We start from the raw sequence: 16,513 nt of genomic DNA, 5'->3' as shown, positions 1-16,513 counted from the left end.
ATTTTGTAATCTAAGTTTAGTAAGGATATCGGCCTGTATGAGGCACAATCCAGCGGCTTTGTCCGGTTTTAAAATTACTACTATGGATGCTTCATATAAGGAATCCGGTAATTTGACCAGCCGTTATGCCTCTTTAAACATCTCCTTCAGCTGGAGACCAAGAATATCTACATATTTGGAGTATATCTCCAGAGGCAGCCCATCAGGACCAGGAGACTTTCCGTTCGCCAGACCATTAATTGCCTCCTGTACCTCCTTCAGAGTTATATCCTCCTCTAACAAATTGCTGTCTTCTACCGATAGTGTTGGGTAGGTTATCTCGTCTAAATAGTGCCCGAGTTCCAACTCAGAGTATGCCACTCGTGATTGGTATAGATCACGATAGAAGTCAGCAAAGCCCGATACAATGTCTGGGACAGATTCTCGGACCTCACCACTTGGGATCTGTATACGTAAGACTGGTGGAGCAGATGTGTTTCTGTGGACTATATGGGCTAGTACTCTTCCTGCCTTATCTCCCACCTCAAAGGCCTGTTTATAAAAAAATAACTTGCGGTTACTTTTTTCATGTAGATTAACCAGATACATCCTTCCCTTCTGCAACCAGTCCTATCTATTTGCTTCAGAAGGCTCCAAGACAAACCTTGTCTCGGCTTCCTTGACACAGACACTAAGGGAGTCCTCTTTTTTTCGGGCGTCTTTTTTAATGTAAGAGATGGATGATTTAAGGCATACCCTGAGATACGCCTTCAACGTATCCCATAGAAGCAAGGTATTCGTCTCTGCGTCTTGTACCTCTAGGAATATTTGCAATTGGTCTCGGATCCTGTCTTGGTCTTTTAGGAGGGTAAGCCAAAATGGGTGTATTCTCGTTTTCAAACGAGGGCTTAATGTCTGTAAAAACATTAAACTGTGCTATTAAGGGTGCATGATCAGACACACTTTGGGGACCATGAGAAATATTTGTTAGCTCTAAGTATACCTCAGGGGAGCCAAATATGTAATCGATCCTAGACAATGCCCCGCAGGAGGGAGTGAAACAGGAGTATTCCACAGACCCTAGATGTTTCTCTCTCCTCAAATCTAGCCACCCCATCTCCTCGATCCAGGCTGACAACAAAGTAGGTGGGCTGTGGACCGAGGAAGTCGGGCAAGCATGAAAGCGATCCACCCGTGAATTCATGACCATGTTAAGGTCCCCTGCACATAATAGCTTAGTGTGTGGATACTGAGCCGCAAAGATGGCCGCAGTCTGCAGTAGCGCCAAATCAGCAGGAGGGGGACAGTAAATCACGTGTGCAAAAAACAAAAATGTACCTCCCATCCGGGTCAGTCTCAACCGTGTGCGGTTCCCATCTAACGGAGCGATTGATTAGAAGAGACACTCCCCTAGAGTGTGAGGAGCCATATGAGTGACATGACCATTGAACCCATGCTTTCTGAAGCCTAGTGGACGTTTCGGCCGTCAAATGGGTCTCTTGTAAACTGAGTATATGTGCAAAAACAGACAGACATTCTTTTACCTGGATTACCCAACCCCCTCACATTCCAGGACATTAACACTAGGGTGGCCATATTGTACGTGACTTATGGCTGACAACAAATCTGCCCTTCTGCTGTAGCTCCAGATACTTCTTCCGTGTCAAATCGCCTATCACATATAGAAGACTGCTTACAGTTAATGATCTACCACATTGTGCCTGAACAAAGTATATAAACTTAAAGTGGAACAAAAAATGCCATAAATTAACATTGAAATAAAGTATATAATGCCAAATGCAGGAAAGTAGCTTCCCTGTGGCTGAGTAGTCAGGGACCTGCATATCACAAGGTGGTGAGAGTCTATGAAAGTATCTGACCAGCCCCCTCTACAAAATACACATCGTGCTGGCATTTAACCAATGGTGTACATATTAAACAATGAAACTCATTCCGGATTACCTGTGCGCAATTATTACGGAGTCCATAGCGGTATAACAGTGCCTGATTCAAATGGCAAATCTCCACCACCATCGCTGATATTGTGCCCTGGTAGTAGAGTCCTCAGGCAAAGAGTAAGGTGTTGGTAACATGCCGCACCTCAAGATGGCGACAGTCTGCGCGACTTTCTAACGATCCAATCATCCGCTTCTTTGGGGTCGGTGAAGAAATGCGATTTTTCCCCTTCTACCACCCGCAACCTGGCGGGGTAAGCCATGGAAAATGGTAAGTTTATGTCGCGGAGCCTTCTCTTAACAGAAACAAAAGTCGCCCTTCTCTTTTGAAGCTCGGCGGAGAAATCGGGGAACAAGGATACCTTGGCGTTTTCATACGTGATGGACAGCTTACTTCTCGCATGGGTAAGAATGAGGTCTCGATCTTTCCAGTTTAGCATGTGAGCTAAAAGTGGCCTAGGTGGGGCCCCAGGTGGTGGTGGGCGCGCTGGAACCCTGTGGGCTCGCTCTACTGCATATGCCAAAGAGGAGGCTGCCTCGGGAAAAGTAGACTTGAACCAGGCCTCCAGGAAGGCTGCGGGATCCGAACCCTCTGTTCTTTCGGGTAGGCCTAAGATGCGCACGTTATTCCTCCTGGCCCTGTTCTCCAGGTCGTCGCAATTTCTGTTTCCATAAGGAGACCGAGTCTTCCAGGGCATGGATCTTGGCCGGTAAGGGACGGTGAGGTCCTCTAGCTCAGAGATCCTCTCTTCCGCTCTCCTCACCCGCTCTCTAAGTTGCTGGACATCTTGTCTAACGAGGCCTAAATCCACACGTACCTCGTCAATCTTGGTAGTGAGGGAAGTTTGGCAGGCCAGGATCGCTGACATCAGCTGCCTCTTTCGGTGAAAGCTCAGACGCCTCCGGCTCATCAGTAGCTGCTTGTTGTGCCGCTTGACCGCGGGAATGCTGAGTGCACGGTATACTGGCCGCCGCGGCACCATGATGGTCTTGGCGCGCAAATTCTTTAAGGCGTTCTGCCGCTGCTTGAGCCTTGCTGGGTCCCATTATTAGGTTCCATGGGATCTCGTGATGTTGTGCACCTTGCGTTTTGTCAAATTAGCCGTATCAGCACTCAGGATTGATCAGGATGATAATCGAGTGCCGGAGAGCAGATCAGATGCGGCCGTTCATGCCGGCAGTTAGCCACGCCCCTGTAACCGTCATTGTTGACTAGACTTTGGGCCTGAAGAGGACTGGGAATTATTTAAAGAGGAAACCTCTATCCCTTCTACCCTTGTTTTTTCTTCACCTGTTTCTGTTTTAATTTGATTTATCGAAACTTCTCTTATTTTTCCAAAAAAACTGCTGCTTCCTAGGGAGATTAGACACCGGAAAACCCTTCTTATCATGTGAGGCTTTTTACAAGAGGTCATCCAGAACTAAACCGAACCGAACAGAAATTCTCCCTGACATGGGATAGAACAAAGAACTTGCTTTTAGAACTTGTGTCCCCAGACCATCCTTTAAGCCAAATCGCTCGGATCTGGCATTTAATCTTAATGCATCGGCCAATGCATCTGAAATAAAGTCCACCACTTTAAGTATAGTGGGAAAAATAACCTAGGAGCTGGTCCCTAGAGGTCCTATTCTGGATGTGGGATTCAAAATCCTGAAGCCACAATTTCAATGACCTGGCAGTGGAGGTAGTGGCTATATTAGGCTTAAAAAGTTTGGGAGGCCTCTACTCAGGCCTTTAAGGTATAGCTCAGCCCGTCTATCCAATGGGTCTTTTAAAGCGCCAAAATCCTCAAAAGGCAAAGCAGATCTGATTTTTTCGCAATAGGGGTATCTAGTTTAGGAGGCCTGTCCCAACAGGATGACTCGCCTTCATTACAAGGATATTTTCTCTTTACACTTCTGGGAATAAAAAACTTGTTATCCAGTTTCTTCCATTCTTTCTGAATTAAATGCTTAAAATTTTCATTTAACGGAAACACTCTAGATCTTTTGTGACCCAGATCCCCAAACATTATATCTTGAATGGACTTTTGTTCATCGTGGTTCTAATAGCTTTGAGTAGGGAATCTGTATCTTCAGGGGAGAATAAAGGATTCTTCATCCGAGGAAGAACTTGAACCATCTAGGATCTCTCCTTGCTCAGTCTCCTCGGAAGATTCACTATCAGATATGATATTAGAATGACCCTACTTGCCCGTAGCGGAGGAAGGTAGGCACTACTTAAACATTTTGATAGAATCAGAGACTTCAGGTTTGACGCTCTTTGATGCTCTGAAGTAATAATAGGGATTCCTCCTCTACCACCTTATTAGCACAATGCTGACCTAACATTTTAGACCAGGCAGAAGAGAGTTTTTTCTGCAGACGGCACACTCTCTTTCTTTAATTTTAGCAGTGGCTTTCCTAGGGGCCTCTGTAATATTCTAAAACAAAATAAGAGAATAAACCCCATTAGGCACAACAGGGAGGAATACAAAAAGTGGGAATTGACCTCCTTAGTCCACCAGGAATACCGGTCTGCCATCATGACCATCCTGTACATCAGAGCGCTGACCGCTCTTTTCTTCCATGTTTCCGGATAGAGCGTCCATATGCACCTGGGGATGCTTGCAGGCTGGCTAGGATCCTTTTGACCGCACGCTGAGAGGGAGGTCAAACAACCCAGTTTGGGTCCCTGCCGGCGTACCAAATGCTGCCTTTATGGGTAGGATGTACCAATTTCCCTTCCGGAACGCTGGTTAACCGGAACCAACCTGCGTTCCAAAATACCGGAAGTCGCGACCTGCAACTTCCGGTTCACACACAGAGCGTGCTTAGAAAATAAGGAAACCTCCCCTAGCTTCTGTAAGGCTACCGGAAGCCAGAAGAACAGTACTGCCAGGAGGATCCAGCATCCCGGGGCCACCTCACAGTAACTCCCGGGACTGCACCGAAACGCCAGCTCGACAAACCTAAGTCCAAGACCCAGAAGGACGCTGCCCCAGACTTGGCAGGCGGCTCCTAGTGGAGTCTTACGCCGCACTACGTAACCCACACTGGTAATATTACGCTGGGCTCCTGCAGCCTAATCCTTTAAGCTCTCCACCACATGTCCAATCCTTCTAACATTAAACAGGAACTGGAGCTATAGGGGCAGAGCCCCTCCTTATGAGCTCTCCACGAAAGTTCCTGTCTCCTGTCCTGATGATGGAGGCGGTCTCTCAAGGGTGCGGTCATGGGCGTAAGGGAAATAAGGAATGAACAGTCATAGACTTCTCTTTTTTCTGGTAGTTCACATCCCTCTGTCCCCTCCCATCTTAGCTATATTTCGGGAGGAAAAACATCTAGTCAAAAAGTACCTTTATATCAGGCTAACCCCAGAAAGTGAAAGAGGCCCAGATAAAGTCTCTCAGCGTCGCTGTCTCCTCTGCTCCTTGGCAATAGGAGAAGTGTTCCTCTATTCTCGTATCTCTAGGCCTTGTAATGTTCCAGGTGGGGTTTGGCGCAAAGGTCTTGGTCCACTGCCTTTACGTTCTTCAGTCACCTCTTGGTCTAAAGAGATAGGATCCTTGCGCAAAAAAAAACTCGGCCTCTGAAGGTGAAGCAAAAGTCTTGTAGGACCCATCGGCACACCTAGCTCGTAACAGTGCTGGGTATAGTAGTTAAAAACGTATGTTGCGTTTAAAAAGAGACGTACAAATACCACTGAAAGCTCTTCTCTTTGTAACCGCCGCTGAATAGTCATTAAATAACATGACTTTGTGACCTTAGAACTTGAGTGGCTCCTTGAGGGCTCAGTAAGCTCCTATCATTTCTTTGTCCGTGAAGTCCAGGAACTTCATTATGATGGGTCTTGTCTTAAAAAAGGTACTTCTTTCTTGTCTCCCGACCCCCAGCCGCACTTGCACCTGGTCCCAGTCTATGAACACGTTCCACTTTTCTTGGAATAGATAAACATAGGGCTCTAGGAAAGTCTGACTCACACATGCGCCTCAGCTCCGACACACCTCCTCTGGTAGTCCTACCAGACGCAGATTGCTCAGACGAGAATGATTTTCCAAATCAATCTCATCTCCGAGTTCTCCAATCTCGTGCTGCATCACCTCCACTTTAGTATTGGTGCCTCCTAGGTCTTCTTCCACGCAGGAGGTTCTTTGCTCGAGTTCGTCGATGCCATATCCCTGCTGTGTGAAGGCATCTTGTAGCTCGTTTACGGCTGTTTGCAACGTCGCCGATAACGAGGCTTTGAGTACCGGGGCTAAGTGATTTGCCACTTCAATGGCTAAACGTTTGAGGTCAGCGACTGGGAGAGGACCAGAAGCGAACACATCTTCCTGTGAGGAAGCTGACCAAGTCCTGTAACACGTTGGGGGAATCAGTGTCAGAGTTCTCATCCGCCATCTTGGCCACGTTGTTGCACTACCCAGGTATCTGGTCTTCCCCGCCTCCAGTGTCCTTCCCGCTTCTTAGATCATTTTTTATATGCACGCCCCACTATACCAGTGGTCCAGACGTACAGTGGCATGTGGCACATCAGAAAAAAATCTGAGACGTCCCTAAAACACTACTTAGGCAAACACTCAGAAGAGGTGAGAGTTGGGCAGTATACAGCAATAACGTATACTCTGCCAGCTTTAAGTACAAGAGGGATGAGGGGCGTGGCCTGACTGAGGATGTGAGCGGACATGTGGCGCAGAGCTCCCGGCTAAATATCCTGAACACAACTGATCTACCAGCCTGCCGGTGATTTATTCAACATACCTTGAGCTCAAAGTGTCTCCGGTAACCTCCGGTGCGCTGAGACAGCAATATGGTGCGGCAAAAACAGAAGGAAAAAGACGGAAAAGACTCAGATAGCGCTACCCCGCTGATACAAGATGGCGCCGCGCATGTGGCAAGGCGGGCTGATGTAGCGGGGCGCCTGGAGAAATATGCGCATACACCTACTGCTGGGCCAACTACTTCTGCTGCGAAGCCTTCCCCTCATGACTGGCCGTCTGATCAGGCTCAGGAGGAGCCCTCCGGTGCTGCAACAGATGCCTCACAGGTCAGTGGCAGCGCATCAAATATGGCGGAGATAACGCGAGAACCCACCATGAGGGATGTGTTTATGGCGGTGGCGCAATGTAACGCTGCACTAACGGCACTAACCACAACGGTCGGTGGATTAAAGGAGGACATTGGCCTCATTCGGCAAGATATGCGACAAGTTAAGGAGAGGATGGGGAGATGGAAAGTCGCATTAGTGAGCTGGAAGATCAAATGCCGCCGGTTCAGAGGGATATACAAAGAGTGATCCATAATGTCACCATGCTCATTGCAAAAACTGATGATATGGAGAATAGGCTACGCCGAAATAATGTTCGCATGATCGGGGTGCCAGAAAGAGCTGAAGGCGCTGACCCTGTTGCGTTTGTTGAAAAATGGCTGCTGGAAAAAATTGGCAAAGAAAAATTGTCACCACTATTTGCTGTGGAGAGGGCACATCGGGTGCCATTCCGCCGCCGCGACCACTGCTGCTGAGAGTGCTTCACTTCCGGGATACCATCCTGAGGAGTGCCAGAGACTGCATGGATTTAAGCATCAATGGAAGTCGTGTTTCTTTATATCCGGATTTCTCGGCGGAAGTCCAGAAGAAAAGAACAAAGTTCTTTGATGTCAAGAGGAGATTACGACAGCTGCAGTTACCGTATGCTATAATCTACCCTGCGTGGCTGCGGGTGATAGCCAAAGATAAGTCGCATATGTTTGAGGATCCGGCAGCGGCGTGTCAATGGTTGGACACCATGGAGCAAAACATCCGCAATACCTCCTGAATCGTCGCATGTGGACTTTTCTTTGCTGCCAGTATGTGAGAGGGGGGGGGGGGGGGTATGATACTTTGTATTACTCATGTGTGGTCTGCTAATTGCTATCTTGGGCTTATACTGTTACGAGGAACATGGGTAAAAGCAGTTTAATGATTGATGTTGAAGGCAATATGTACTACAACTGTTATTAGGGCCGTTTTCCTAGCTTAAAGTATCACCGGGTACAGGGTTCTTTTAGGTAGCTTTAATATCTGCGAGATAGCCGGGACAGTAAGCCCGGAGCCACATCACAAGGTTATTGTGTTCCTGACGCAAAGAGTCTACTTGTTATCCTCCAGTTCAGGAATTTAGTTTTCCCTAGTTTCTCGCTAGTGTGTGAGATGGTTTTATTTGTTCTTCTATGGATGGGAAGGGTGGGTCGGGTTCACTGGGATGTTGAGCTTAAAATAATTGGAGACTTTAGTATGTATATTGAAGTGCAACTCGGAGGTATTGGCAGACCCTGCAAGATACAGTTTAACCATAACAATGGGTACTCTTAAAATTGTCGCGTGGAATGTAAGAGGTTTAGGACAGGCTGCTAAGCGAAACGCTGTCTTTTATGCGTTACAATCGCATCAGCCAGCCATCCTATGCTTATCTGAGACGCACCTTGTACCGGAAAAAACTAACAGTATCTGTAAGGTGTGGGTATCACACCACTTTCACTCCACTTGCTCTGGGCGGCTACTTGCTGGTAGCAGCCGCATCCTCCTATCCTAAAGACGCCCCCTCCGCATGTTGATTGACAGGGCCAACGGACGGGATGGTCCTCTGGCTGGTCCTGTCTGCTATCAAGATCTCGCGCTTGCGCCGTAACGGTACTCAGTCGGCGCAGGAGCACTGAGAGGCGGACGCTCGCTCGGCCGCTCCATCCTCAATGCGCCTGCGCCGGTGACGTCATCAAGTACACCCAGAAGAGATTTATTATTAATAATTGTTGGTGGTATAGTGTTAATAACTGTCATTTTTATAAAATTATTTATTCCCATTTCGTTGGTGGTTTTTGTGGCAGCATGCTCATTACGTACATACTTACCTGATTCGAGCATCCAGCGACGTCACCAGACTCTCCGCCTCCTTCCAGCGATGCCGGCGTCTTCTCTTCCGGGTGTACTTGATGACGTCATCGATCCCGTCCGTTGGCCCTGTCAATCAACATGCGGAGGGGCCGTCTTTAGGATAGGAGGATGCGGCTGCTACCAGCAAGTAGCCGCCCTACTTGCTGGTAGCAAGGTAATTTGCATATTTTAAAAGTACGTTTTTAACATAATCTGCTGAACCGAAATGATTAATTACAGTATGTATGCATAAATCGCAGTATAGGGATTATAACTAACCAAAAAAAAAAAAAAAAACTTTAGTGGGGTGACAGAAGCCCTTTAAGCTCACAAGTAAAAATTGGACCGATGGTCCTCGCCTCCCATCAGGTGTTGTCCAATCTGATGGTGATGGGGACCTCCAAAGGAGAGATATCTAGAGCCTACGGGGCAATGCAGGAAAGGAATCTGGAAAAGTATCCACTACTAATTAAGAGCAATGGGGGAGAAAGATGTGGGCCCAATCTCGGATGCTCAGTGGGTGGAGGTATTGGAGTTAACTCCAACACTGTCTATGAGTGAGGCGGTTAGATTATCCCAGATTTTTCATTTGCATAGAGTAGACAGGTCACCACTCTTTTTGAAGATGATAGGGTGTCGCCCTGACTCGTTATGTCCGAAATGCAGGACGGATGATGCTGGGCTGTTCCACATGATCTGGCAATGCAACACTCTGCATAGGTACTGGTCTAAGATAATAAAACTGATTAACAAAATATACTGCGCTAGATATACACTAAATGCAAGAATGTGCATACTCTGATTATTTGACTCTGAGTCTTTGCAACCTCCCATTTAGCAGCGAAAACCATCGCTGCTAAATGGATTCAGTCGTCTCCTCCTAGTTTTGCAGAATTTGTGGCTAGGATGAATGTGGTTATAAGGCTAGAGAGGGGAACGTATTTGAAGAGAAACTGTCTGTCGAAATTCGACTCCGTATGGGGACCATGGATAGACAAATCAGGGGTGTGCAGTCAATGGCTGTCCTTGCACTGTAGTAGCTGGATTGTTCTAGGTCGTTCTTAAAGCAGGGGTGGCGCTTATGTGCTTGCAACTAATAATGTATGATTGTCGGTCAAAGAAAGGTGTACAGGGAGTGTGCCGATATCTCCTTATTCTTGAATACAGGGGCCAAGATCATCGTCCGTACATGTCACTCATTGTAAAATGTGGGGGGAGTTCACTGTTATTTCTCTTACCTTCGCTATTGAACCATTATCATCATTTTGGCTAGTCTGTCTATGGGCTTGGTATTGCGGGTCTGCCGGCGTCTCCGCTATTGAATTCATTACTGTGATCTGTGTATTTGCACATATTCTAATGTATCTGACTAATATGTTAGATTTGCTGCTCTTTTCCTATAATGTTGGGGTTATGGGGGATTTTGTTATTGTATTTATTGAATACATTTGTATTTACTTTTACTTCAATAAAAATTATCTGATTCAAAAAAAGTACTAGAGGGATGCGATTATATAAAAAACAATGCATGCCAATTAGTGATGAGCGAGCATGCTCGGCCGAACTGCTGTTCGGCTCGAGCATCGCTATGCTCGCCAAATCAGAGTGCTCGGACAAATAGTTCAGGTACTCTAATACAATTTAAGTCAATAGGAGAACACCAGGGACCCCCTGCTCAGAAGAGAAGAGGGTGTCTGGTTCATAAAAAAATAAAAAAAATAAAAAAAAGTTATAAATTGATGGAAACCCCATCAAAATGGTTTGGCAACAGCATTAAGAGGATAGCTGGATGCGTCAGACTCCTATTATGTACGTCATAAAATAGACAACCACACAAAGGCTATATGCCAAAAGCCAGGTATGTAAAAGCCATCCATCTATCCATGAGACGGATAACAGCCAGAATACCTTACAATGGCAGCCTCGTGCACTATGAGATATTCCAAACCAGCTCTCATCTGACTGAAAACCAGTAAACCTCAAAGTTATTTTGCATCTGTTGGATGGCTTGGGTGGACCTGCACACCTAGATCAATATCACTAGGGCGACAAGTTTTCAGATTGTCCTAACATAATAGTCAATAACCTTTCTATACTGTTTTGTCATGTAAAAACTTAGTCATGCTGACTACGCCTGTCATCTGTCTCATTGATAGATTGATGGCTTGCACATACCGGGCTTTTGGCATATAGCCTTTGTGTGGTTGTCTATTGTATGTCGTACATAATAGGAGTCTAAGACGCATCCAGCTATCCTCTTAAGGCTCCTTTCACACGGGCGAGTATTCCGCGCGGATGCCATGCGCGAGTTGAACGCATTGCACCCGCACTGAATCCCGACCCCTTCATTTCTATGGGGCTGTGTCACATGAGCGGTGATTTTCACGCATCACTTGTGCGTTGCGTGAAAATCGCAGCATGCTCTATTTTGTGCGTTTTTCACGCAACGCAGGCCCCATAGAAATGAATGGGGTTGCGTGAAAATCGCAAGCATCCGCAAGCAAGTGCGGATGCGGTGCGATTTTCATGCACGGTTGCTAGGAGACGATCGGGATGGAGACCCGATCATTATTATTTTCCCTTATAACATGGTTTTAAGGGAAAATAATAGCATTCTGAATACAGAATGCATAGTAAAATAGCGCTGGAGGGGTTAAAAAAATAAATAAAATTTTTTAACTCCCCTTAATCCACTTGATTGCGGAGCCGGAATCTCTTCTGACTTCTTTGCTGCGTGCAGCAACAGGACCTGTGCTGACGTCACTCCGGTCATCACATGATCCATCACATGATCTTTTACCATGGTGATGGATCATGTGATGGACCATGTGATGACCGGAGTGACGTCACCACAGGTCCTGTTGTTGCACACAGCAAAGAAAGAAGTCAGAAGAGATGCCGGGTTCCGTGATCAAGTGGATTAAGGGGAGTTAAAAAAATTAATTTATGCAAAGAGTCAGTATTTGCAGTGTTGGCCCTTCTTTTTCAGGACCTTTGCAATTCGACTGGGCATGCTCTCAATCAACTTCTGGGCCAATTCCTGATTCCTGATTCCTTTCATAATCACTTCTTGGAGTTTGTCAGAATTAGTGGGTTTTTGTTTGTCCACCCGCCTCTTGAGGATTGACCACAAGTTCTCAATGGGATTAAGATCTGGGGAGTTTCCAGGCCATGGACCCAAAATGTCAACGTTTTGGTCCCCGAGCCACTTAGTTATGACTTTTGCCTTATGGCACAGTGCTCCATCATGCTAGAAAATGCATTGTTCTTCACCAAACTGTTGCTGGATTGTTGGAAGAAGTTGCTGTTGGAGGGTGTTTTGGTACCATTCTTTATTCACGGCTGTGTTTTTGGGCAAAATTGTGAGTGAGCCCACTCCCTTGGATGAGAAGCAACCCCACACATGAATGGTCTCCGGATGCTTTACTGTTGGCATGACACAGGACTGATGGTAGCGCTCACCTTTTCTTCTCCGGACAAGCCTTTTTCCAGATGCCCCAAACAATCGGAAAGAGGCTTCATCGGAGAATATGACTTTGCCTCAGTCCTCAGCAGTCCATTCACCATACTTTCTACAGAAGATCAATCTGTCCCTGATGGTTTTTTTTGGAGAGGAGTGGCTTCTTTGGTGCCCTTCTTGACACCAGGCCATCTTCCAAAAGTCTTCACCTCACTGTGCGTGCAGATGCGCTCACACCTGCCTGCTGCCATTCCTGAGCAAGCTCTGCACTGGTGGCACTGCGATCCCGCAGCTGAATCCTCTTTAGGAGACGATCCTGGCGCTTGCTGGACTTTCTTGGATGCCCTGAAGCCTTCTTAACGACAATTGAACCTCTTTCCTTGAAGTTCTTGATGATCTTATAAATTGTTGATTGAGGTGCAATCTTAGTAGCCACAATATCCTTGCCTGTGAAGCCATTTTTATGCAACGCAATGATGGCTGCACGCGTTTCTTTGCAGGTCACCATGGTTAACAATGGAAGAACAATGATTTCAAGCATCACCCTCCTTTTAACATGTCAAGTCTGCCATTTTAACCCAATCAGCCTGACATAATGATCTCCAGCCTTGTGCTCGTCAACATTCTCACCTGAGTTAACAAGACGATTACTGAAATGATCTCAGCAGGTCCTTTAATGACAGCAATGAAATGCAGTGGAAAGGTTTTTTGGGGATTAAGTTAATTTTCATGGCAAAGAAGGACTATGCAATTCATCTGATCACTCTTCATAACATTCTGGAGTATATGCAAATTGCTATTATAAAAACTTAAGCAGCAACTTTTCCAATTTCCAATATTTATGTAATTCTCAAAACTTTTGGCCACGACTGTACAATCTACAGAACACCGATCCCAAGCCCGAACTTCTGTGAAGAAGTTCGGGTTTGGGTACCAAACATGCCGATTTTCCTCACGCGAGTGCAAAACGCATTACAATGTTTTGCACTCGCGCGGAAAAATCGTGCATGTTCCCGCAACGCACCCGCACATTTTCCTACAACGCCCGTCTGAAAGAGGCCTAATGCTGTTTCCAAACTATTTTGATGGGGTTTCCATCAATTCCTAACCTTTTTTTTATGAACCAGCTCTTCTGTTCCGAGCAGGGGGTGCCTGGTTGTCTCCCATTGACTTCCATTATACTCGGGTGATCAGCCGGGCACACGAATATAGCAATGTGTTCGGGCCGAACACCCGAATACTTTGGTGCTCGCTCATCACTAATGCCAATGGCAGCGCCCCTGGTCCAATCCAGAGACTCACACACCAGACTGCAACATCGATTATAAGAACATGGGAGTGGCTGACTTGTACGGTCACTGCCTAAGGGCTCATTCACACAAAAGTATTTTCTGTTCACTTCCGTTCCGTTTTTTTCCGGACCATATGCGGAACCATTCACTTCAATGGGTCCGCAAAAACGGAAGGTACTCAGTGTGCATTCCGTTTACATATTTCCATTCCGCAAAAAAAGTAGTGCATTTCCTATTATTGTCCGCAAATCACAGTCCGAGGCCCTATTCAAGTCACTGGGTTTGCAAAAAAATACGGAACGCACACGGAACACATCCGTATTTCATCCGGATTTTGCAGATCCATACTGTAGAAAGGCCCAGCCCATATAGCTCATGTGTTTGGTGATTAATAAGTTACTGTTTCCAATCCACAAAAAACAGATTGCATACGGAAACCATACGGATATATTTTGTGGAACAGAAGAGGACTTAAATCAGAGAAGAAAAAAAGAACAACTCAGATACGGAACGGATCCGTAAAAAATGGACCGGAAAACAACAACGGTCGTGTGCATGAGCCCTAAACCTGTACAACACAATGAGGAAAGTGAAGGTGCGATACAGGAAACTGGCTGTGCACATCATACAGATGACACAGTAAAATGCATGTGCTACATCGATGTGCAAGGGGGAATATTCTTGGAATTTCAAACTGCAGTTATCAAGGTTTCTGGAAACAAGGCCACAAGCATTGTATCAGGGTAACATTTTCCCAGTGCAGTTCCCCAAACTGGAAAAACAGGGAAAGAGCCAAAAAAAAGTACCAACTGCGTTTCAAGAGGTAGGTCAGAAGAACAACATTTATCAATGCGACACATTCCCGGATAAACCAGCACTGTGTATAAAATAATGTTTTAGAATTTAGCAATGCAAATAGTAGTGGGCAATTCCTTAATGTATTCAAGGAGTGCTCACGAACGTTCAAAAACCCACGTGCCGAAGAGAAACAAATGTGTGTATGCATAAAGACTGCACCTCCGTATGTCAATAAAATCAACAATAAGTTTTTTGAGGCATTAAGAAATGTACATACAACACACTAAAAGCAGCAACAAGGTTAAAAACTATTTACCGAAAGGGCCAGGCAAAATGCCTACACAGGAACCTGGCTCTATCCATCAAGGAGAAGGAGCAGCTGGCAGAGGAAGCATGAGGAGCAAAGGTGCACACAGTGGCTTGGGCCTGCCCTCAGAGCACATACAATGCTCACTTGCATATGTATTAAGTAATGAAGGAGGCAACACATCCCTAAGGGAAAGTTATTACATTCGGTTCATCTAGCCCTACAACACATTGTGCCTGGTTTAACAGTGAATTTCTTAGTGACAAAAACCCTTTAAGTCCTCATTCTCAGAGGTATCCCAGAAGGTGCTATTTTTAAGGTCATCTAGGCTTAAGGAGAAATTCTGCAGGTGGAATAGCAAGTGGGGCTGCTCCAATTCGAAGTGATGAACACAAATTCAGCAGTGGAGACCTTAGTGGAGGCAATACGAGTTTCCATGTCCTTAATAATGTCCGCTATATACGGTTTAGACTACTTTCACACTGGCGTTGTGGCTTTCCGTTTGTGAGATTCGTTCAGGGCTCTCACAAACAGTCCAAAACAGATTTGTTTTGCCCTAATGCATTCTGAATGGAAAAAGATCCGCTCAGAATGCATCAGTTTGCCTCCGAATGCTCTGGAGGCGGACACAAACGTTGCCTGCAGCGTTTTGCTGTCCGCTTGATTTAACTGAGCCAAACGGATCCGTCTCCCATTGACTTTCAATGGAGTTCATGACGGATCCGTCTTGGCTATGTTACAGATAATACAAACGGATTCGTTCATGACGGATGCATGCGGTTGTATTATTGTAACGGATCCGTTTTTGCAGATCCATGACAGATCCACCCCAAAATGAGAGTGTGAAAGTCTTAGACTGTTACATCCTTTGGGTAAGACTATCCAGGTTGGCTCCATAGAAATGGCAAGGAACAGTTCAGTCAACTCCTGCATGCCATCTGGAAAATGGGCATCTGTTAAACTGGCACCAAGGGCAGTCTCCAGTGTAGTACCCATCCCCTGCAGAGACCGGTGGCAACTCTTTGGATAAAACTAGCCATTCTTAAATTGTTATAGACCACTGTCACACTTTCTTCACTGTGGTTGAGCACGGAGCAGAAACTATGTGCCACCCCAAATATAATGATACTGAAGAGCTACTTGGGTGATATCACTACAGGCACTTTGTTGTTCTTCACATCCCCTCAGTCTAGCAGAAATTGCACCCGCATCAACTTTTTGTGTTTCACTTTAAGCCAAGTGTATTTAGGTTGTATTACTATGCAGTGGATACTGATGATTGTCCGATAGCAGGACTCATGTGTCAGTCACTCCTGCAGCACAAGTCGGTACAAATGAACACTATTTGTTCGCTCTGTAAAGCCCGCCCAAAGCTCCTGCGCCCAGAAAATAATGTACAATAAAAATGAATAGTCTCTTCGGTGGGGTTGGACTGGCCCACCAGAGTACTAGAGGATCCTCCAGCGGGAACAGGCTGATGACACCATAGTGGGCCCCAGGGTTAAGGAAGAAAAAACATATGGCGGCCTTTGGAGCCAGTAGGGTGTAATTTGTTGAATCAAAACCTATTAAACTTTATTAATGATATAAGGGTTGTGCCTAGAGAATTATTTCCACTGGTGAGCCCAAGGAACTTCAGCCTGACAGTTCCCAGACATTGCTGCTACATTAATAGTTAGAACCTACAATCACTCATAGTACTGTAGACTGTAAAGGGTATGGGCAGATTCTTAGGTAAGGACATTCTTCACAGATGCCAAGTATCAATATGTTTAACCCCTGTGGTACTCACACTAGGAGCTTCAGGGAATGCTGCACACAACTGGGTCCTAA

At 45.9% G+C, this 16,513-nt stretch overlaps 1 protein-coding gene across 4 annotated transcripts in view; it reads right to left on the bottom strand.

Annotated features, from left to right (window-relative positions):
• RB1 (RB transcriptional corepressor 1) overlaps positions 1-16,513 on the bottom strand; it is a 350,867-nt gene that overhangs the window by 248,268 nt on the left and 86,086 nt on the right. The gene's annotated exons all lie outside the window — the stretch shown is intronic.

The sequence above is a fragment of the Bufo bufo genome, chromosome 3 (genome assembly GCF_905171765.1).
Source record: "Bufo bufo chromosome 3, aBufBuf1.1, whole genome shotgun sequence".
Lineage (NCBI taxonomy): Eukaryota > Metazoa > Chordata > Amphibia > Anura > Bufonidae > Bufo > Bufo bufo.
This window is presented reverse-complemented; position numbering and strand designations above follow the sequence as displayed.